Below are 22,057 nucleotides of genomic sequence, written 5' to 3' on the forward strand. Positions count from 1 at the left end.
CATTAAGATAGATGCTTATTCAAATCTTAAAGAGCAGGAATTTGGTTGTGAGTTTCCATGAACCTTTCTTCGTTAATATATATATTGCCTTTTCAATTCTTAGCCATTAAGATAGATGCTTATTCTAATCTTAAAAAGTTGTTTCTTCAGGTACAGTTCTCTACATGTATAGGAGCCATGTTTGTGTACATATATTAATTTGAGGCCGCTGTCAGTTGTTTGAGGTGTCAGCAGCCAATAGGCTGCTGAGTTTTGCTATTTTTTATTTTTTGTTTTTTTTGAGCCTGACACTTTTGATTATTTTTTTATTATTTTTTCTGTTTCTTTGTCTATTCTCTCTCTTCTCTGAGAGAATATTGGGAACCCCAAGGGTACTTCGTCAGTATGTCCACCTGCTATCCCCTATCCAATAAAAACATGACACCTGGCTAATTTCCACATCAGTTTCATACTCAACAAGCCACTAACGGAGACGTTAACTTCCCTACTTTCTCTCTCTACCCTTTCCTTCACCGTAGTCTCTCTCCTCAGCTGACCGTCATAACCAAGCTCGCCACCAGCCTCTCCCCAGCCCCATCCGACTGGACCGTCGCCGACTACTGTGGTCGGGCCTTGACTGCGACAACTAGAACCGGGTCACCGCAATCAACCTCAATTCCAAATCTTTCTATTTAAGTTCTGATTTTTGAATTCATCTTTTGGCCAGATCCATTGCATAGTGATGGTTTTCTGTGTTGCTTTTATGATTTTTAAATGTTGCGGGAAAAAAAAAATCAAGATAAATGTGAGCTTGCAATCTTACACAGGTTGTGTTTGGAAATAAATATTCAAAGAATTAAACTTCTAATTTTTTTTCTTTCCCGTGAACAGAGCATTGAGCACTTTGTCTTGTCTTTTATTTTTTTCTTTTCCTTTGTGGGTCTCACCAATTTGCAGACTTTGAGTCTCAGCGACAACCCCAGTTTGTCGCCATGGACGATTTTTCAATAACTTCCCCAATTTGCAGAATCTCCGGCTGTTTGACAACAATCTGGTCGGTCCGTTGCCGGCGTCTTTTGGGTCATCGGAGATTCAGAAGCTCTGGCTGAACAATCAGTTGATGGGATTGTCGGGTACGATCGACGTGTTGCCCACGATGATCCAGCTCTCTCGGGTGTGGATACAGCAAAATGGGTTCACGGGTCCGATCCCGGACCTGTCTCAGTGTGTGAATCTCTTCGATTTGCAGCTCCGGGACAACCTGTTCAGTAGTCGGCGCCGGTCCAGTTCAAATCTCTTCAGTAGTCGGCGCCAGTCCAGTCGGATGGGGCTGGCCGTTGGCGAGCTTGGTTATAACGGCGGCCTCGTCAGCTGAGGAGAGAGAGAGTACTGTGAGGAGAAAGAAAAGAAAGGGTAGAGAGGGAAAGTAGAGAACTTAACGACTAACGGAGGCTTGTTGAGTATGGAGCTGATGTGGAAAGTTAGCAAAATGTCATGTTTTTATTGGATTGGGAGTAGCAGATGGACATGCTGACAGGGTACCGGTACCCAATATTCTCCCCTCTTCTCCCTCCCCTAATCTTTCTCTCTTTATGTCGATTCTCTTTTTTTATTACAGCCAAGAACTTGGGCCGGAACTAGCAGACAATGGACCGACGAGCAAAGGGCGGCCCATAAAATTCGAAGTGGGTTCGAGTCCTTGTGTGAGATCGTTTGAGTTGCAGAGAGTCGCCGACGAAATGGCGGTTGTCAACGTTGACGGTGATGGATTCAGTTGAGCCACAATCGATGAGGTAGTGGTCGATCGAAGAGAAGGAGGTTGCGATTGCAAGGTTAATGCGAACAGATCTGGCGATGGTGGATCGAGCTCGCGGCGGATCTGGCGGAGACAAGAAGACGATTGTGAAAACAGATCCGGCGGCTGTGTGATGAGCTTTTGGTCGGCGCGGTGAGCTTGGCGACGGTTCACGGGTCCTATCCCGGACCTGTCTCAGTGAGCAAATCTCTTCGTTTTGCAGCTCGGGGACAATCAGTTCACCGAGGTCATGCCTCCGACATTGAGTTCTCTTCCCAAATTGGTGAATGTCTGGTTACAAAATAAGAAATTGTAGGGTCTAATGTCTGTAATTTGGGGAAACAGTAGGGGAGGGAGAAGAGAGAGAATCGACAAATGACTGGCCCCTTTCCAAGACTTTTTAACGCGAGAGGTCGCTTCGCAAGGTCAAAATATGAATGTGGTTTCGGAAACTTTTCTAGTCAAATTTCCATTTATAAAAATCACTACTACAACTAATGAAGTATAGTGAGTAGGGATCGTCCACAAAGATTATACGTATTAGAATTTAACTTCAAATCTAATGTATCAACTGATTGCAAAAGATAGAGATTGGTTAATTAAACTACGATGCAAAGAAATTAAAATACAATTAAAATGAACTAAGTTAAGATAGGGATTTAAGAGATAAGAAGTAAGGTCTTGGGGTGTATTGGAGTTGCCACCAAGCTCGTTCACCAAACCACACACTTTTCAACTAATTTGGGGAAAACATTCTTGTGAACAAAATATGACTACCAATTGCAATATTAAGCATGGACCATCAAATTAAAGAATGAATTTTCTACCTAACCGACAAATAAACTAAGTGTAGCACAACCCATCAATTCTAAGCATGACCCATCAAACTAGTCACAATTGTAGCACACGTCAATCCAGAGAATCATGGAATTTGCAATAATAAGTCATGGAATATCAAAGCAAGTAAAGATTGTCTATCTACCAACGAGCATAAATTAAATTGTAGAACAACCCATTAAGCATAAGTATAATCCATCAAATTAATTGACAAACCCATCTAATAATAACCATGTCTAGCCATCACTAAATCCTTAATTAATCACACATAGACATTGTAATACCCCTAATTTCAAAAAGATAGTCCTAGTATTTAATTTATGCTTTTAATTGAATTTTCATTTATTTAATTGTTTACTTGACATATTTATTACTTGTTTAAATTGGTTTTTAAGTTGCATGACGTGTTTAAATGTTTTATTACTTGAATTGCTCGCATTATTTGTAATTTAGTAAGTTCAGTGTGATTTTTTTTTAAATTGTTGTATTTAATTTTATTTTTGTTTAAGTGGTTTAATTTAGTTATTTTAATTGAATTAATTTAATTTAATATAATGGTTTAATTGTTAAATTGTCGTGATTTAATTGTAACTAATTAGGGTTTTATTTTAAAAGTCACGTTTGTAGCCGACGTAGGTTTTTTTTTAAGTTTCTTTGGGCTGGTTAGGATTTCAGTTGTGTTTTGAATTAATTTAGGGTTGGGGATAACTCTATAAATATATAGTAGACGTCTGTTTAGGGTTTTAAAAACAAATAAAACCAAAACACGTCTGTGGAAATAGCAGAGAGAGAAACAGAGGAAGTTTTACAATATTTGAGTTCGCCGGAGATCTTAGAAGACGGCGTAGAGATTTTGAACAAAGATCTCAAAGGCAAGTTCTGTCTTAACTCTCTCCCTTAGACTTCGTGTTCTTTGCATGCTTAAATAGTTTCAGGATGATTTATATGTTTAAAATAAAAACGTTATTTGTTTTCTTGATTAAAAGTTTAATTGTAACAGAATCTGTTTTACATGTGTTAAACTGTTCCGAGTTGAAACTTTCTTGTTTAGTTCTCTGTTTAATCCATATTAGTAATATAATAAGGACTGAAACAAGGGTTGGAATCTACTGGGACTAAGTTAAAATCTCTGGGAACCTATACTGTGAAGTGCCGGAGGTGTAAACGACGACTGAAAAAGAGAAAACGAGGCAGAGGAGGGAGAGAGCCGGCTCCTCTTTGGATTGGAGCCGGCTCTTCTTGGTTTGGAGGTGGCTCCAAGACCTTTGGAGCCAGCTCCAAGACCAATGGAGGCGGCTCCATGTTTTTGGAGCCTGCTCCATTTTTATTCTTCCCAGTTTTCTTCGTTGTGTTGGTTTTTCTTTTGGTTTTCAGTGAGACAGGTGCTTGATTATGGAATTTCTAAGTGTTCTAAGAGAATTAAACACTGTAATGGATGGTTTAACAGTGGTCTAGAGTCGGATTAAAGTTTCAAGGGATTTAATAATATAGATTTAAACACCTAGTTTTAAACATTAAAACTGTATGGAAGTTTTATGTGCCTTGCAGACCTGTTTGGTTTTGGTTAATGTATTTCCTAATTATTTTAAGAGTTATTGTGAGAGTTATGCACTGCTAATTTCATATTCAAAGAATAGAAATAGATGCTAGGAAGCTATGTTTTCTTAAGCTTAATTGGTGAGTAAATTTCTAAAATGCAGTGCATCAATCTGTTGAGCAGAAAATTATAAGTATGATAATTTCCTTATACTTCTGTTGCATGCTATGGAATTGAATGAGACAATATTTATTTTAGGCTCTGTTAATTATATGGAAACTGGGAATAGAGTTATAATACAGATACAGTCCTGGGTGATCAAGTTATGATTCCTCTATTGGTTTAATTAAGCATATCTGTTAATCTGCTCTAACATGCTTAGTTTGGAATTCTTGGTATTGACATTTATATGGTCAGTATTTTATCAACTGTTAGTTTAATGAAAGCATGTTTGATAATTTACTTTAATATGCTTAGTATGGAATTGTTGATATTGTTATTGTAAATACTTTACCAACTAATGGATGGAGGAGATTGTATGCACCGGTATGGGACGGTGTCATACTAGGTTTGGATTAGCTCAAGTTGCTAAGTCCTACCTATTTTGGAATAAGGGCACGGGTTATTAAATAAAATCCTCCTTATATTTATGGGTCAGTACGGTTGAATACGCTGAACGACTTACTGGATTTCTTGTGGATGGTTAGGAACGGAATTTAAATATATTTTTATGTTACCGTGACATGAGCTTGAGTCTCAGAGTCGATGGTTAGGGGGCGTATATGCAGTTGGATGTGTAGCTAGCTGTGAGGGTTGAGGTATACCCTGTTTAGGTTTAGGTACTCTTGCCCACTCAGGTGCGTTTTGTGTGATGCCTTTTATTCAGGTTGAGACCCTCTTCATAGTCTAGCAAGAGTCCAATTGTGTGGATATATTTATGTATGGATTATTAGTTATTGTTGAACTATTTAGCATGTACATGCGTATCGAGTATCTGCTTTGATTGTAGTAGGATAGAACTTGTTCATGGACCTGACTCACTCTTATTTTTCAGGTGTACGTCAGTTCCAAGCTTGAGCTTATTCGTACTGAGCCGAGATGATCTTCCATTCTACCGACGATGTAGGATTTCTTTACAGATCTTGAATTTGGATTTTATCTTCAGTTTTACCTTCATTCAGTTTGGAATTTCTATTAGGGGTCCACTAGAGATGGATTCCTGAGTTGTTTAATTTATGGAGGTTGTTTTGGATTATTGGGATTTAAGTATATTTATTATTAAAGGATTTTTATATTTTAGTTTCTTTTAACTCTTTAATTTTAATTCTTATTTCATTTAGTAATCTGTGTTCGTTATAACATATTAATTATTTGATATCCCTCGGGTTTGGGCCTGGGCCTGATCAACCCGTGTCTCGGATCCGAGGGGTATCACAGTTGGTATCAGAGCACTCCAGGTTTAAGTGTCTATATGATGTTTCGTATTAAGTCTTCCGCGTAGCATTTTCTCTTGATTAGAGCTTAAGTTAGGATTCATTGTATTCCTTACGGTTCGTATAGAAATGGTACTGATGTCTGTCTTTTCGTGTTAACAGATGGTTAACGCTAAAAACGGACAGAAAATGCAAGGAACTAGGAAAGAAAGGAGAGCTGCACGTAGGCAACAATATCTCCTACGGCATCAGCAAATGGAGGAAGAGCAACAAAGGCTTAGGTTTCAGGATGACATGGGTCAGTTTCAAGAGGAACAGAAGAATGTTCAGCAAACTCTGGACCAGGTCAGGGATACAGAGATTCCTCCTCACCTCAATGACCTTATTGCTCGGGCTATAGAAGCTAGGGTAACAGCTGCACTTCAGAATCAACCACCGGTTCAGCAGGCACCTGTACCAGCACTAGTGGTTCAGACAGATTCTTGGGAAAAGGCTAGGAGCTCTTTCACAAAGGAGAGTCCACCTGAGTTCACAGGCTCCACCGATGCGAGAGCAGCTCACCAGTGCAAATAGGACATCAAGCGACATCTTTGCTTGGTTCAGTGCACGGAGGTTCAGAAGCAGATGCTTGCTACCTTCAAGCTAGTTGGGGATACACTACAATGGTGGGAGTCAGTTACCACTACAGAGGAGATGATGACTTTGACTTATGATCAGTTTAGTACCCATTTTGATGAGAAGTATTTCCCTTATGCAGTTAGGGCAGCTATGAAGACTGAGTTTCTTAATCTGCAGTAAAGGAATATGACAGTGGCGGAGTATGAGCAGCAGTTCACACGCTTGTCTCTCTTTGCACCGGAGGAGGTGGACACAGAAGAGAAGAAGCACAACAGTTTCGTCAAGGGACTGATGTGGTCTATCAAGAGAGCTATTATAGGTAGTCCAGCCTATACTACCTATGCTCAGGTGGTAGACGCCGCTCTACAGCAGTACCAGTTGACCGTGGACATCAGACAGGCCAAAGGTGAGAAGCGGGGTGACAGAGACTTTGCTAACCAGTCAGCTGAGAAAGGGAATGGGAACGAACACCGACAGAATGACAAGGGCAGATTTCAGGGACAACAGCCTTAGAAGAAGCACAATGGTGATTCAGATGCTCCTAGGGATGTGGCACCTGTTCAGCGACAGCAGAATGGGGGACCACAGGCAGGACAGGGTCAGCCACAGGCTAATCGACAGAGGAAGCTATTTGGTACTTTTCAGGGTAGTTGCTATACTTGTGGAGAGTATGATCACACTTCCAAGCAGTGTCCTATAATAAGACAGGGATAGAAACAGGGGCAGGGACAACATGTGCAGTAGGGGCAGAGGGCGCCAGTGCTTTTGCCAGCTCCACAGGTTTCACGGATTCAGGGACAGACTTATCCGGCTTTACCAGCACCGCCGCAGCCTCAGGGACAGGCACCGCAGTAGTTACATTATGGCAGGGTATACAATCCCAAGCCATAGAATATGCAGGCACCTTAGGCTGTTGAGGGTAAGTTTCTTATACATGGTTTTCATGGACGTGTTTTATTTGATACGGGTGCTACACACTTATTTGTAGCTAGGACTTTTGTTGTTTTATCTAGGATGAGGACGAGGGTATGCACTAGATCTCAGGGTATTTCTACACCATTGGGTGATACAACTATTATACATGAGACTGATGGCCTGTGAGACTAGATATTGGCAAACTCAGATTTCTAGCCAACCTATTGGTCCTAAACATGCACACTTATGATGTGATATTTGGGATGGATTGGTTGTCTCACTACCATGCCCAAGTTAATTGCTTTGATAGGTCTATTGTGTTTACCATACCAGGTCAGGACATGTATGTCGTCGCTATGCCATGTTCTAATGAGGTCGATAACACCTATTTATTCCATGTGGATGAGGAAACGGAGAAGGGGACTACTGTATCATTAGATAACATACCGATTGTACAGGATTTCCCGGATGTATTTCAGGAGATTCCAGGGTTGCCACCTAGTCGCGAGATCGATTTTGTTATAGACTTAGCTCCAGGCACTGCGCCTATTGCTAGGGCACCCTATAGGATGACACCAGTGGAGATGAGAGAGTTGAGGGATCAGATTTAGCAGTTACTCAGCCAGGGTTTAATTCGTAGGAGTACATCACCTTGGAGAGCACCGGTTCTGTTTGTGAAGAAGAATGATGGTTCACTTCGCCTGTGTATAGATTACAGGGAGTTGAACAAGGTTACTATTCGTAACAAGTACCCTCTATCCAGGATCGATGATTTGTTTGATCAGTTACAGGGAGCCACATATTTCTCCAAGATTGATCTACGTTCTAGGTATCAACAACTGAGGGTTAGGGAGCAGGATGTTCCTAAGACAGCGTTTGTCACGAGATATGGCTCTTATGAGTTTCTTGTTATGCCATTTGGGACGATTAATGCACCTGTAGTGTTCATGGATTTAATGAACAGAGTCTTTCGGTCTTATTTGGATCAGTTTGCCATTGTCTTTATTGATGATATCTTGATCTATTCTAGGTTTGAGGACGATCATAGTAGACATCTTCGCATAGTCTTGCAGACGCTTCGTGAGCACCAGTTATATACCAAGTTCGAGAAGTGTGAATTTTGGCAGCGGGAAGTGAAGTTTCCGGGTCACGTGGTGTCGAAAAGGGGGATAGCGGTTGATCCAGCCAAGGTTTCAGCAGTGGTAGAGTGGGGACAGCCTACTTCACCTACCGAGATTTGGAGTTTTCTCGGTTTGGCAGGATATTATCGTCGGTTCATCCGGGGGTTCTTCAAGATAGCAGGACCATTCACTCATCTGACCAAGAAGGGTGTATAGTTCGTGTTGGATGAGCACTGTCAGCGAGTTTTTGATGAGCTGAAAAGGAAGTTGACTTCTGCATCGGTTCTGGCTACTCCACAGAGCGGGATAGAGTATCTTGTCTACACGGATGCTTCGTTGTAGGGTCTTGGATGTGTTTTGATGTAGGAGGAGCGACTGATTTCTTATGGATCTCGGAAGCTTAAGCCTCATGAGCTTAATTATCCAACGCATGATTTGGAATTGGCAGCTGTGGTCTTTGCTTTACGTATTTGGAGGCATTATTTGTTGGGTGAGTCCTTCAGGTTATTTAGTGATCACAAGAGTCTGCAGTACTTGTTCACTCAGCGGGAGCTGAATATGAGACAGCGCAGGTGGTTGGAGTTTGTGAAAGACTATTATTTTTCTATACAGTACCATCCAGGGAAAACGAATGTGGTGGCGGATGCACTCAGTCGCCGACCTGTTGGTAGTTTTTCCGCTCTATTCATTACTGAGTAGAATGCGTTGAAGAAAGTGGATGAATTGTCGGATGCGTTCATGGCTTGTATGGTAGTTACACCTTTTATCATTCACAAGGTTTTGAAAGCACAACTCACGGATCAGCCGTGCATTGACAATGTTGCAGAGATAGCTTCCGGAGAGGTTCCATTCTATTATTTTAGGGCTGATGGAGGTTTGAGGTACAAAGGACAGTTAGTGGTACCTTCTACTGATGATTTGAGGAAGGATGTGATGACCGAGACTCACCACTCTAAGTTCTCTGTTCATCCAGGAGACGATAAGATGTATCAGGATATGAAGCGGCAGTTTTGGTGGGCAGGTATGAAGAGGGACATTACTTTTTTTGTCTCCCGATGTAGTACTTGTCAGATGGTCAAGATTGATCATCAGAGGTCGCCAGGAGCTCTACAGCCACTACCAATATCGGAGTGGAAATGGGAGAGCATTTTTATGGATTTTGTGTAGGGATTGCCAAACTCTTTCAAGGATCACAACTCTATTTGGGTTATCATGGACAGACTGACGAAATCAGCTCACTTTTTGCCTATTCGTACTGACTACACTTCGGAGCAGTTAGCGAGACTTTACATTGCCGAGATTATGAAGTTACACGGCATTCCATTGTCTATTATATCGGACAAGGATTTGAGCTTTGTGTCAGGATTCTGGAAGAGTTTTCAGCAGGTTTTGGGTACAGAGTTGCATCTTAGCACTGCTTATCATCCTCAGACTGATGGACAGACTGAGCGGGTGAATCAGATTATGGAGGATATGCTCCGATCGTGTGTTCTTGATTTCAAGGGCCACTGGGAAGATTACTTACCGCTTGTAGAGTTTGCTTATAACAATAGTTTCCAAAAGACTATTGGTATGGCACCATTTGAGGCATTATACGGCCGACCGTGTCAATCGCCTGTTTGTTGGATGGAGGTTGGTGAGAGCAGATTCTTGGGTCTTGAGTTCATCAAGGATACTTTTGAGAAGATTACTCTTATTCGGGATCGCGTGCGTACTGCTCAAAGTAGGCAGAAGAGCTATGCTGATCGTCGCACTCGTGCTTTGGAATTCTAGGTTGGGGATCAGGTGCTACTCAAAGTGTCGCCTATGAAGGGTGTAATGCGCTTTGGGAAGAAAAGGAAGTTCTCACCGCGGTTTATCAGTCCATTCATGATTACGGATCGAGTTGGAGCTGTCGCTTATCGGTTGGCACTTCCAGATAATTTGGATCGGGTCCATAATGTGTTCCATGTTTCTATGTTGCGAAAATTTCTGCGAGATGAGGATCGGTATCAGCATATCGATGTGGGGGAGATTGAGTTACAGTCGGATGCAACTTATCTGGAGCCACCGTATCGTATTGTCAACCGTCGAGATCAAATCCTTCGTAATAAGGTTATCCCTTTAGTTCGTGTTCAGTGGAGTCATAACAATGAAACTGAGTCCACTTGGGAACGGGAGGATGTCATTCGCTCGCAATTTCCTAAATTATGGGAAGAAGGTAAGAGCAAATTCCGAGGACAGAATTCCTTTTGTTAGGGGGAAAGAATGTAATACCCCTAATTTCAAAAGGATAGTCCAGGTATTTAATTTATGCTTTTAATTGAATTTTTATTTATTTAATTATTTATTTGACATATTTGTTACTTGTTTAAATTGGTGTGTAAGTTGCATGACGTGTTTAAATGTTTTATTACTTGAATTGCTCGCATTATTTGTAATTTAGTAAGTTCAGTGTGATTTTTTTTTTAATTGTTGTATTTAATTTTATTTTTGTTTAAGTGGTTTAATTTAGTTGTTTTAATTGAATTAATTTAATTTAATATAATGGTTTAATTGTTAAATTGTCGTGATTTAATTGTATTTAATTAGGGTTTTATTTTAAAAGTCACATTTGTAGCCGATGTAGGTTTTTTTTAAAGTTTCTTTGGGCCGGTTAGGATTTCAGTTGGGTTTTGAATTAATTTAGGATTGGGGATAACTCTAGAAATATATAGTAGACGTATGTTTAGGGTTTTAAAAACAAATAAAACCAAAACACGTCTGTGGAAATAGTAGAGAGAGAAACAGAGGAAGTTTTACAATATTTAAGTACGCCGGAGATCTTAGAAGACGGTGTAGAGATTTTGAACAAAGATGTCAAAAGCAAGTTCTATCTTAACTCTCTCCCTTAGACTTCGTGTTCTTTGCATGCTTAAATAGTTTCAGGATGATTTATATGTTTAAAATAAAAATGTTATCTGTTTTCTTGATTAAAATTTTAATTGTAATAGAATCTGTTATACATATGTTAAACTGTTCCAAGTTGAAACTTTCTTGTTTAGTTCTCTGTTTAATCCATATTAGTAATATAATAAGGACTAAAACAAGGGTTGGAATCTACTGGGACTAAGTTAAAATCTCTGGGAACCTATATTGTGAAGTGCCGGAGGTGTAAACGACGACTGAAGAAGAGAAAACGAGGCAGAGGAGGGAGAGAGCCGGCTCCTCTTTGGATTGGAGCTGGCTCTTCTTGGTTTGGAGGCGGCTCCAAAACCTTTGGAGCTGGCTCCAAGGCCAATGGAGGCGGCTCCACGTTTTTGGAGCCTGCTCCATTTTTGTTCATCCCAGTTTTCTTTGTTCTTTTGGTTTTCAGTGAGACAGGTGCTTGATTATGGAATTTCTAAGTGTTCTAAGAGAATTAAACACTGAAATGGATGGTTTAACAGTGGTCTGGAGTGGGATTAAAGTTTCAAGGGATTTAATAATACAGATTTAAACACCTAGTTTTAAACATTAAAACTGTATGGAAGTTTTATGTGCCTTGCAGACCTGTTTGGTTTTGGTTAATGTATTTCCTAATTATTTAAGGAGTTACTGTGAGAGTTATGCACTGCTAATTTCATATTCAAAGAATAGAAATTGATGCTAGGAAGCTATGTTTTCTTAAGCTTAATTGGTGAGTAAATTTCTAAAATGCAGTGCATCAATCTGTTGAGCAGAAAATTATAAGTATGATAATTTCCTTATACTTCTGTTGCATGCCATGGAATTGAATGAGACAATATTTATTTTAGGCTCTGTTAATTATATGGAAACTGGGAATAGAGTTATAATACAGATACAGTCCTGGGTGATCAAGTTATGATTCCTCTATTGGTTTAATTAAGCATGTCTGTTAATCTGCTCTAACATGCTTAGTTTGGAATTCTTGGTATTGACATTTATATGGTCAGTATTTTATCAACTGTTAGTTTAATTAAAACATGTTTGATAATTTACTTTAATATGCTTAGTATGGAATTGTTGATATTGTTATTGTAAATACTTTACCAACTAATGGATAGAGGAGATTATATACACCGGTATGGGACGGTGTCATACTAGGTTTAGATTAGCTCAAGTTGCTAAGTCCTACCTATTTTGGAATAAGGGCACGGGTTATTAAATAAAATCCTCCTTATATTTATGGGTCGGTGCGGTTGAATACGCCGAACGACTTACTGGATTTCTTGTGGATGGTTAGGAACGGAATTTAAATATATTTTTATGTTACCGTGACATGAGCTTGAGTCTCAGAGTCGACGGTTAGGGGCGTATATGCAGTTGGATGTGTAGCTAGCTGTAAGGGTTAAGGTATACCCTGTTTAGGTTTAGGTACTCATGCCCACTCAAGTGCGTTTTATGTGATGCCTTCTATTCAGGTTGAGACCCTCTTCATAGTCTAGCGAGAGTCCAGTAGTGTGGATATATTTATGTATGGATTATTAGTTATTGTTGAACTATTTAGTATGTACATGCGTATCGAGTTTCTGCTTGGTTGTAGTAGGATAGAACTTGTTCGTGGGCTTGATCCACTCCTATTTTTCAAGTGTACGTCAGTTCCAGGCTTGAGCTTGTTCGTGTTGAGCAGAGACGATCTTCCATTCTACCGACGATGTAGGATTTCTTTCCAGATCTTGGATTTGGATTTAATCTTCTGTTTTACCTTTATTCAGTTTGGGATTTCTATTAGGGGTCCACTAGAGATGGATTCCCGAGTTGCTTAATTTATGGAGGTTGTTTTAGATTATTGGGATTTAAGTATATTTATTATTAAAGGATTTTTATATTTTAGTTTCTTTCAGCTCTTTAATTTTAATTCTTATTTCATTTAGTAATCTGTGTTCGTTATAACATATTAATTGTTTGATATCCCTTGGGTTTGCGCCTGGGCCTGATCAACCCGTGTCTCGGATCCGAGGGGTATCAGAGACATGCAACCAACATATAGGAAATAGTGTAGAGATCAATTCCCCAAATAAATACACATAAGACAACATGTAATCACATAGAGAATCAATAGAAAGAATTAAACCATATGAATCATGTGAGACATAATTCCCAATTTAATCACACATAGACATGTAACTAAACTAGAGAATCAATAGGATGAATTAAACCATAGAAATTATAGAAATATACCAAGATTCATTAAATTTACAAGGCTAGAACATTAATCACAAGATATTATTCCCCAAAAAGTATGAAAAAGATAGAGGTTTAGGTTACAAACTTGGGGCTCATCCAAGCCCCAAGGAGAAGTCTAGCCAATCATGGAGGAAGTAGGTGTGATCTTGGAACCCTCAAGGGCAATTCCCAAACATGGCTCCATCTTCTTCCTCTTCTTCTTTGTTGAATTCTAGAGAGAGATAGTGTGTAGATCTAGAGATGTGTTCTTGGAGCCGCCATTCTTTTTTTTTTCTTCTAACCCTAATCTCTAATTTTCTAGAAAGAGAATATAAAATTACAATGTAAAAGTAAAATGATAAAAAGCTCTATTGTTGATTTTTCACAAAAAAAAAATGGTTCAATTCCCTTTAAATACAAGGTCCTTTCCTTAGTCACTAAGTCAGAAATATAGCCCAAAAATATCTAATCCCGCAACTTTTTGGTAGGTAGAGATCGGCGCGCTAAGGAATAAGACAGCTCGCTGCCAGCACATTTTCGATGGATCCAACTTTTGTTCGATCGATCAGAGTTTTTTCGATCAATCCAACTTTTGATCGATCTAGGTTCGATTGATCCAACTCTTATTGATCTCACTTTTCTGCGATCTATCTCACTTGGCAGTTTTTCAGCATCAGCCTCATTTTGCTCCCAATCAGCCTATTTTTGCTTCAAATTTTCACAAAGACTTAGTTTGACTCCAAAAAGAGCTTAAGAAACCATTTTTAGCTCGTTTTAATTTTATTGACTTAAAAAAGGAAATAACACGAAATTAGTCTAAAACGGAAAAATAAGGTAGATAAAGGTCCTAAAATATTCAAGCTTAAGGGGTTTAAAAGCGCACTTTTCAGCACTCATCACACCCCCAAACTTAAATATTGCTAATCCCTAGCAATGAATTACAAAGACGAAATGACCAACTATACAACTATGAACTAGAACCATAAGTCTATTTTGTTTGTAATTGTACCTCTCTCTCTATATTAAGAATTAAAAACTATACAAAAATTATATTTAGTTTAATTTTTAAAAATTCAGTTATAAAAGGGAACATTTTTAGATAATTGCCTTTTCATAATTTCGACCATTTTCAAAATTACAAACCAAAGGCCTTTTAAAGCTTTCATTTAGTTTAATGTTCTTTTGTTTATTGTTTTTTTTTTTTTTTTTAAAGAGTAATTTTTAGACAATTAAAATGGAATTGTAGTAGGAAGTTAAATATTTTCATTTATATTAATTTTTATTTTAATATTTTTTTCTCTAAGCGAAAAACCCACACACTCATTTTGTCTCTACATAGACTTAAACCCTCTATCTCCTACTTTAAAAAAAGAAATTAAAGTATCATGATATTATAACCTTTGATATTATGAATTTATTGTAAATTAATACACTTTGAATACTAAAAAATAATAAACAAGTTAGATATTAGGTTCAGCATATTAAAGTGGTCTAAAAAAAATAGAAGTTCAAAAGACCTTATAACAAAATTATACACGTAGTTTAGTTTAAACTTTGGTTGTAATATGAATTATATTTGGTTGCACATAATTGACGTCTTAAAATTGAAATTAGTGTTTTCATTTTATTGTTAGAAAATCATTTTCAAATTTTTTTCAATTATATTCACTCAAAATAGAAAACCTGAACAAAAAACTAAGTTTTTCTTGAAAAAATTAGCAAAATACCATTTAAAGGGAAAAAAATTGACAACAAAAGGTAATAAAATTTTTATCAATTTATTTAGGAAAAAATAAATCCCCCCCCCCCCCCCCCCAACCCCCAAGCGCGCACGCGCGCACACACGCGCATATTCTACTTATGCCTACTCAAATCTTAGCCATTAAGCTAGATTTCCATTCGAATCTTAGCCATATAGATGAGAGGACTATGCTTGTGCACACACACGTATATTCTACCTATGCCTACTCAAATCTTAGCCATTAAGCTAGATTTCCATTCGAATCTTAGCCATATAGATGAGAGGACTATGCTTGTGCATGACTTTGGACTTTCTCGCAATCCAAGTCCAAAGTCATGCACATGCATAGTCCAAAGTCATAGTTGTTATGTCGAATTTTTAAATTTTTATTTAATTAAAGATTTAATTATACTTAAACTTATTTGAGCACATACTTTTTTTCCTTAATTATTTCACTATAAGTGTATAATATATCAAATGAAAAGACACGCAGAATATGAAATAACTACCCATTACATGATTTCCTAACAATTTCTAACCAATGTGAGGGATGAGAATTCAGATTGAAGAATTTATTTGGGATTTTCCACAATAAAATTTAGTGGTAAGTTCTCAAATTATAAAGATGATAGAAAGTTTGAAGGGTTTAAAGTCACCGTATGAAAATTAAGAAAAGAAAAAGTAATAATATATTTCCACCATTTATGGCTTTTGTGTTGGTCACATTACCTGCTCATTTGCTATGACTTTTTATAAAAATTTTATTTTTATAAATAAATAAAAGAAAGAGTCACTTTTGTGTTGGTCCTCAACTTTAGACAATAATCACCACTTTCAAAGTAGTGATGACAACATTTCTTTACTTTGGTGGTTCACACCTGTGTCATTATTGGTGTGAATGGGTAGAAAGAATCAAAACTTCACAACTTTGTGGTCTGCTTTAGGCAATTTCCTATGGCTTTTGTGTTGGCCTCTAGCCAATGTTTTAGTAAATTTCTTTTGGCTTTATAAATAAAAAGGAAAAAGTAGGCCACAAAGTTGTAAACTTTTGATTCCTTCTACCATTGCATTCACATCGATAATTACATAGGCGTGAACCACTAAAGTAATGAGAAATGTGTTGGGTTTAAATAATAAATAACATATAGAAATCAAAATTAATCATAAATTAAAGAGAGGTTTTGATATCATACCTGATTAAAAGATTAAACTTTAGATGCCTTTTGAGAATTCCTCAGTGCCCTTTGAGAGATTTGAAAAATTAGAGCGCTTTACCCCCTTCTGAGAGTTATCGATATGATAGGTCTGAATAAGGGTTTTAAAACCCTTTTATATAACAACAGCAGGGGGGGGGGGGGGGACGACTTTTCTACAAACAAGCATACCTAAGTCTCCCTTCCTATCATGGAAACTTAGATATTAATGCTTAGAATTAAATCACACCAAATAAGTTGGAAAACCACAATCCAATGGTATAAAAACCATACTCCCAATTAGACCACCAAATTGGAAAGTACAACCCAATCCATCAAGTATCAATAATTACATTGCGACCCTATTTTAGAAAACGTAGTGCATAAGACCATAAAATAATTTTTATTATTTAAATATATATATATATATATATATATATATATATATATAAATTCCAACAATCTTCCACTTGGTCCATGCACTCTAAGTTTTATAAAATGACATTATGGATTGCAACACACTTTATAAAAGTTGAGTGGCCACTCATTTTTTTTTTTTAGAAAACACAATTATCGAAATTGATGGATTGAAACTTTAGAACACTCTCCTCCATAAATTTCCTCAATAGTGGATCATGAATGCGTAGACAAGTAATATATTAGTCTAAACAGTTCCATGATCTCAAACCGATTCCATCTAGGATTCAAGCAAATATAGTGATTTTGACTGTATTTCATGAGATATGCAAATTGCATGTGGTCTAAATGCACACCTCACTATCCGTCCTGCTTCATACAATCGTGGTATGTTACCTGAACATATTACAGCAAACCGCCAACCTTCTGTTCAATGTGAGGGTTTACCGATATAGAGCCAATCCCATATCTAGCCTAAGCAATCCTCATGGAGTGTGAAATATTCCCACAGGCAAACTTTAATATTTATATTTGGATTTACCAATGTGGTGTCAGTCTCACATCTAGTCCAAACAACCTCATGAGTGAAATACCACTCCCAGACAAATCTTATATTTGGATTTATAGATAAGGCATCAATCTCATATCTAGCCCAAACAACCGTATGAGTGAAATATCTCTCAGACAACCTTTAATAATTATTTTGAATTTACCGATGTGGTGCCAATCTCACATCTAACTCAAATAACCTCATGAGTGAAATACCACTCCTAGGCAAATATAATAGCATGTGTATAAACCATATATATCAAGATAATAATAAATATGCATCGTAATTCTATTTTGAATGCAAATAACTGTCACCATAAGGTGTGAACTGGAGGAAAAATAACTGTCACCACAAGGCGTAAAGAAACTAACTACAATGTAGCATATATAAAAAAAATAGCAGACATCATACCATAATAACTCTCGAACACCTATCCGAAGCACGTGCTCTTTAAATACTTTATTATCTTCGGCTGAACACTTTAGTAAGAGGATTTGCAACAATCTTTCTGTAACTATATAGGGCAATCTTAATGACACTTAAACCTTAACCTTCTCACGCTTGAAAATATACTTTATGTCAATGGGCTTATTATGCTTGGTTGATGAACGCTGAAAAGTGCGCATTTAAACCCCTTAAGCTTAGGTATTCTAGGACCTTTATCTATCTTACTTTCCCGTTTTAGACTAATTTCGTGTTATTGCCCTTTTTAGGTGTGCTTATCCCCAAAATAAGCTAATTCAACCAAATAAAAGCTTAAAAGAAGCTAACTCAAGCTGGATGGAAGAAAAGAGCAAAGTGGAAGCAGATTGAAGTAAAGTGTGGAAATTCAGTAGGTTCGATCGATCACAAGAATACTTCAATCGATCGAAAGTTCATCGATTTAGACTCTCCAAGATGGATCCAAGCTCTTTTGTCCTTATCCAAAGATCCCACAAAGTTTGATTGATTCAACAATTTTTAGATTGATCGAAAAGATTCCATTTTATCCTGTTAGACCACCCTACCTACCACTTTTGTCTCATTCCCCAAAATATCTCAGATCTGTCCTTATCCAAAAAGGCGCCGCCATGGGAGGATCGACCCAGCCAAAGTTTGAAAGATCTCAGCCATGCTCGATCGATCACAGCACAGGTTCGATCGATCCAACCCTCTCAAATTCGAAAAAAAATATATCTCCAGCTCATTAAAAGTTGTCTTAGTGTGCAATCATTGGAGGAGCCCTTGTGTATGAGCTTGGACCATTGGGTGTGACATTTGAGCTACCTATATAAGGAATATAAGCCACTTTTACACAAAATGCTTAGATAGATAGTTTTTGATAGTCTTAGATATAATTCTTAGAGAGGAAGAAAAGAGAAAAGGAGGCTAGACACATTCTTAAGAGGTTTTCCATCTTCCTTAAGAAGAATAACACTTCTACCATGGAGATAGCCCTTGAGGATTGGAGGACACCATTCATGAGTGGCTAGACATCTTCTTGGGGCTAGAGTTAGCCCTAAGCATACTTTCTTTACCTTGATTTATGTATTTTTTAGGGGATTTGTGGTGTAATACATGTTTTGACATATTTATATACATAGATCTTGTTTATTCAATGATTTTTGTGGTTTAATTCTTCCAATTGATCATTTCATTCTATCCATATGTCTATGTATGCTAGGATAAATGTTCATGTGTTTATCTTTATCTCTTGTGTGTTGATGCATGTCTATGTGTGTTGATGCTATAGATCTAGAGACTGTCAAGACATAGTGCTTAATAGAATGCACTTGTGGTTCATTTGATGGTTCATACTCATTTCTTGATGGATTATGCCTCTCCCTTAGTCTAATTAGTTTAATTTCTATGTCATTAGCTTAGATATAATGTAGCTACCTTAGTTGTTAAATGGGAGGACAATCTATGCTTGTTGTTTGATGTTCCATACTTATGAATGCAAGTAGTATATTTCTATAATTATGTGTTGCGTTTGGATTGTGAGCTTAAAGAAGGATTAATGACTTAGTTTGATGTATTGTGCTATTCATTGTGTTGTTTAGACAATATATACTTAATTGGTCATCCATGCTTGTAAAAATAACCACACATACTCACTATTGTTACAACATATGTTTTCCCCCTCATTAATTGTGAATTGAGTGTATAGAAAGGTGATGCTTAGTGGTGATCTCTAAGTCCCACGATCTCTCTTTCTTGTTTTCTCCATCCTTTAATTACTTGTTTTATATTGATCTTGTTTAATCTTAATTATAGTTTAATCAACCGAACAACCTACCTTTGATCACTCGACCTACTAACCCTAAGCATTGTTCCATTACTAATAGCCCTTCAATCCCTTGGGACGATCCCTACTCACCCTTGCTATATTTTTAGTTAATGGTAGTAGTGGCATTTATAAATGTAAAACTTGGCTACATTGCACATTCACTATCTTCTGCACACCTTTAGACGTTGGTGCGACGACAACACCAAGTTTTTGGCGCCGTTGTCGGGGATTTAATTGGCAACGCCATGTTTTGGAAACAATTAGGGATTAGTACTCTTTTGATCGTGTCTTTTCTTTATTTTATTTTTGATTAGTTATTGTGTTTGTTCTTATTTGGCTAGGTGAAATTGAGCAAGGAGGTTAAGCAAAGGAGACTTCAAAGTAAGGAGCTAAGCTAAGCACAAAAAGGACTAAAAATCTAAAAAAATACAAAGCATAACAAAGTTTGGAAGTTGAAAATGAATTGAAATTGCTTAAGGACCCTTTGTGAGATCTTTCTAACTCAAGCTCTAGTTAAATCGTCGGCCCGTGTGGAGGCTTGTTTATCATTTCTTAGATAAATTGTGAGCCCGCGTGGAGGCAATTTACTTCTTTACATGTTGTTTAAGCATGGAAGCATGGGATCATTGTATGTAGAGATTTGTTGATTGATTTGTCGCGGGGGCGAAGTGATTGTTATTTGATTGTTATTTGCTTTGCTAGTGTATGCATGGTCGTAGGTCATTGAATCTTACTCTTGTCCCTCCTAATTTGCATCTTGAATTAGTTGTTCGTAATCTTAGGGGGAGAGATAGTTCTTATCACTCCATTTCACCAATGGAGTATTTGAATGACGACTATGTGGAGGACCTTGGTCACATAGACCAACAAGGCAACCTCCACCCTAATGTGCATCATGAAAATGTTCAAGTACCATTAGGCATGCCTAGACCATTCATTCACCCACAACAACAAGGCCAAGTTCCATTAGGAATGCTTCGGCCAATATTTGCTCCACAACCCCCCTTAGTTCAAGCTAATCATGGTGTTCGTTTATCACCACCAATTATGAATCCTCCCATTACATTAAGAGACCATTATATGCCAAATGAATACAATGCACCCACTTGCATTCAATTGCCTTCATTTAGAGCACATCACTATGAAATTAAACCACAAACTATTCAAATACTTCTAAACTATTATGGACTTCCTAGTGAAGAACCTTATAAGCATTTGGATGAGTTTCTTAAAGTGTGTTCCACCGTAAAATACACGGACATGCCAGAAGAAGTGTTAAGGCTTAAACTTTTTCCTTTTACCCTTAAAGACAAGGCAAAATATTGGTTCAACAATCTTAGGCCTTTTTTGATAACTTCTTGGGCGGAAATACAACAAGAGTTCTTGAAAAAGTATTATTCGGTTTCTAAGACCAATGCCATGAGAACTTCAATTAGAGAATTTTCTCAAGGGGATGGGAAAATGTTTCATGAGGCATGGGAAAGATTTAATGATTTGCTTAGAAAGTGTCCTCATCATGACATACCTAAGTGGCAACTAGTCCAATATTTCTTTGAAAGTTTACCGGATAATCACAAGGGTATGGTTGATGCATCCATGGGTGGTTCTTATCTTGATAAGTAAGAAAATGATGTGTGGCAATTGTATGAAAGTATGAGTGAAAATTCCATGCATAGGTCTTTATCTTCTAAAATGGTAGAAACTTAGGTGGAAGGAAGAATGTCAGCTTGTATCAAGTTGACAACTCTAATGACATAGCCGCCGAGATGAAATCCTTGTCTTAATGGTTTGATCAATTTTTGATCAACCAAAATTCGGCAAATCAAGTATCTTCCTCCCCTACTCATATTCATCATCGTGCATCTAATGAATCTTGCATGACTTGTTCAAGTGTCTTGCATTCTATTTCCAATTGTCCCTATAGACATGTGCAAAGTGAGCCCCATGAGCAAGTAAATGCTACATTTGTTAATCAAGGGAATAATCCTTATGGCACTCATTACAATTCAAGTTGGAGGAACCATCCAAATTTTTCTTGGCGAAGCCAAGGGGAAGGCTCAAACCCTTCTCAAGGTGGTTTTCAAGGGAAGTATGTTCCGCCACCAATGCAAGGCCAAGGTTCTCAAGGTTTTAAATCATCATCATTTCAATCACATGGCAATCAATTTTCTAATTCTCATTTTCCTAATCAATTATCACATTCCCAAGGAAACTCTAGGAGTCTCACCTTTGAAGATAAAGTTTTGACCGCTCTAGGCACTCTAGAGGCAAACACTCAATTCCTTCATTCTCGTTCTTAATCCGTTGCTAAGCTAGAAACCCAAGTAGGGCAAAACAGCTAGTACCTTAAATGCTAGAGAGAAAGGGAAGATGCCTTTGAATGCACCACCAAAGCAATAATATGTTGTGGAGACTCATTCCTCATTGGAAGGGCACACAATTGAGCATGTCAATGCGGTGACAACCTTGAGAAGTGGGAAGATTGTAGACAATAAAGTAGGTGTGTCCAATGAAGAGTGTGAACC

The 22,057-nt window shown here is 37.7% G+C and overlaps 1 pseudogene; it reads right to left on the reverse strand.

Moving 5' to 3' along the window:
- Positions 1–20,956: 20,956 nt before the first annotated feature.
- LOC132310643 (small nucleolar RNA R71) lies at positions 20,957–21,055 on the reverse strand (annotated as a pseudogene).
- Between the last annotated feature and the right edge of the window lie 1,002 nt (positions 21,056–22,057).

Source organism: Cornus florida, unplaced genomic scaffold, assembly GCF_030987335.1.
Source record: "Cornus florida cultivar Cherokee Brave unplaced genomic scaffold, ASM3098733v1 CherokeeBrave_3.0.0_Hap2_Chr05, whole genome shotgun sequence".
In the NCBI taxonomy this organism is placed as follows: Eukaryota; Viridiplantae; Streptophyta; class Magnoliopsida; order Cornales; family Cornaceae; genus Cornus; species Cornus florida.